Source organism: Lipotes vexillifer, unplaced genomic scaffold (assembly GCF_000442215.2).
Source record: "Lipotes vexillifer unplaced genomic scaffold, Lipotes_vexillifer_v1.1 scaffold213, whole genome shotgun sequence".
NCBI lineage: Eukaryota > Metazoa > Chordata > Mammalia > Artiodactyla > Lipotidae > Lipotes > Lipotes vexillifer.
This window is the reverse complement of record NW_006780610.1, coordinates 7,021,296-7,024,291: the sequence shown is the minus strand read 5'-3', so window position 1 is coordinate 7,024,291 and position 2,996 is coordinate 7,021,296.

Genomic DNA, 2,996 nt, shown 5'->3' with positions numbered 1-2,996 from the left:
TGCAAAGCCACCCTTCAGTAAGTAGCAGAGCAGGAATTCCAATTCAAGTGTGTCTGCTGCCACCGCCCAAGCTCTTAACAATCTCCTCACAAATGGGCAAGGATTGGAGGCAATACTAAGGGATGAAATGGCCTGTGGAAATGGTAGGGATTGCCAATGGTGCTGCCAGGAAAGAGGAATCCCAGAGCGACAGCTTTGCTTCTAGAATCCTCTGGTGTCCTTTCCAAAGTCCTGGAAAGGGCTGGCTACTCTAGTTTTTGTTTTGTTTTTTCTTTTTTGGCCTAGATGCTTGGCTTCCAGGATCTCAGCTCTCCAACCAGGTATCGAACCCAGGCCCCCGGCACTGAAAGCCCAGAATCCTAACCACTGGACCACCAGGGAATTCCCAGGGCTGGCTGCTCTGAAGTCAGGTTCAGTTCCTGGGACAGCATCCAGGGGAGGCCCATTCATGTGACAGATGGCTGCACCCTCCTCTCTTCCTCCTGTTCTGGGGTTTGTCCCTTAAGAAGCCTGCCTGCCGTCTCCCTATGCATGGGGCCCCCTCTGGGCGGTTTGACCCCTTAGGCATAATCCACTCTAGGCAACATGTTGCTTTAGGCATCATGTCACTGTACTTTTCAGGGTCCTGCAAAAAGTCTGAGGCCTGAAAGTGTTATTATTATTAGCTCCACAATACAAAGAAGAAAACTGCAACATTGAAATCAGTAAATATTTAATTAAATGCTAAATGTACCATTATGTCAACTTCATTAACTGTTGAATTTAGTAGTCATAAAAATTTCATTACATCTGATAACAATTGGTAGGTTGGAGTTTTCTCACCGCACAAGATCTCCCAGGTAGGCACCAAGATTGGTGAGAAATCATAGCTGACCATAAATTAAGTAAATTATTCATGGCCAAAAATTTGCAAAAGCAATATGGCAAAAAAAAAACTTTCAATTTTCTTTTACATCCAAAAAGAGATATTTATGGTGAGAGCAGGGTGTTGAAACTATGTTAGAGGACGGACAGGGCCTCCACGAGTAAGCTGTGAATCACCAAAGAACATAGGCCGTGCCCACCTTTCTGAGTTCTCCATCCTAGCCGTGTTTTTGTCTGTTATGGAAGCCACGTGAGGAGAGGCTTCGGCTGGAGAATAGGTAGGGAGAGTTGTCTCCTCCTGAGTCTTTCCTGGTTTCAAATAGAAAAGCAAGAATCCCAGAATCGTTAATAATGATAGCTAACATTCATTGGGTACGGTACACGTGCCAGACTCACTATTCTAAGCACAGCTCGTGTATTATCTCACTTGCCGCAAAACAACTCTATGAGGTCAGTGTTTTATTATCCCTATTTCACAGATGAGCAAACTGAGGCATAAAGAGGTGAAACAGCCTGCTCAGGGTAATAGGGGTTCACAAATTGAACCCACTGTTCAAGGTGCTGAAGGTAGAATAGTGAAACCTGGTGCCTGCCTATTTTAGAGCTTGAAGTGAAACAGTCAATGGTCCTGGACACCATTTCATGTGCTGGGCACAGAGTATATCAGTTTTCCCCACACCTGCTGTGTAGCAGGCACTTCTGGAATGCTTGGCTCCCCCCCTGTGACAGTGTGTAGGCTAGAGGTGTTATTCATCTCCTAGCCCTGTGCCTTGCACAATTTTGGCCATGGTTGGTGCTAAAAAAGCGGTCAAAGCCTAGACAGGCTTAGTTGATGATTTGAGTCCGTTCCTCCATCACAAAGCAAATTTCCCCAGTACAGCTAACGTTCTCCCTCCCTACGCATAGCACAGAAGCTGTTATTGAGAAACTCCAGTGGCATGCACTTCAATGTAATCAACAAGGAAACTAATATACAGCACTTTTAGGTGTCTCTTGTGTGCCAGGTGTTGTTTTAGGGGCTTTCCATTTGTTAAATAATTAAGTAGTAATAGGACATTTATAATAATTCTACAAAATAGATATTCTTTATTGTCATCCCATTTTACAGATGAGGAGACCAAGTGTTATGAGCTGCATGGTGTCCCTCCAAATTCAGAGGTTGAAGTCTTAACCCCTAGTGCCTCAGAATGTGAGGTGCTATTTGGAGATAGGACATTTAAAGAGTGGTTAAGGTAAAAATCGGGTCTTTAGGGTGAGTCCTAACCCAACATGACTGGTGTTCTTATAAGAAGAGGAGATCAGGACATAGACACGCACAGAGCAAAAACCGTATGAAGACACAGGGAGAAGATAGCCGTATATAAGCTGACGAGAGAACCTCAGGAGGAACCAACCCTGCCAACACACTGATCTTGGACTTCTAGCCTCCAGAACTGTGAGGAAATAAATTTCTGTTGAGTAAGCCACCCAGTCTGTGGTACTTGGTTGTGGCAGCTCTAGAAAGCTAATACACCAAGACATAGAGTAACTTGCCTAAGGATACATTGCCAGGAAACATGAACTCAGAATTTGAACCCAGGTAGTCTGGTTCTGGAGTCTATGTGTTTTTCAATAATGAAAGTGTTCTCTGTGCTGTCCAAAATGGTAGCCGCAAGCCACACGTGGTTCTTGAAATGTGGCTAATGTAACTAAGGAACTGAAATTTTAATATTACTTACATTAAAATTAAAACAGCCACATGTGGCTAGTGGCTACCAGATTAGATGTGGTTTGCTTATACTGGCTCTAAGTACTCCACTTAAGTATTTTTTCATTAAAGTATAGTTGATGTATAATATTATATAAGTTACAGGTATACAATATAGTGATTCACAATTTTTAAAAGTTATACTCCATTTATAGTTATTATAAAGTATTTGCAGGCTTCCCTGGTGGCGCAGTGGTTGAGAGTCCGCCTGCCGATGCAGGGGACATGGGTTCGTGCCCTGGTCCGGGAGGATCCCACATGCCGCGGAGCGGCTGGGCCCGTGAGCCATGGCCGCTGCTGAGCCTGTGCGTCCGGAGCCTGTGCTCCACAACGGGAGAGACCACAACAGTGAGAGGCCCGCGTATTGCAATACAAAAAAAAAAAA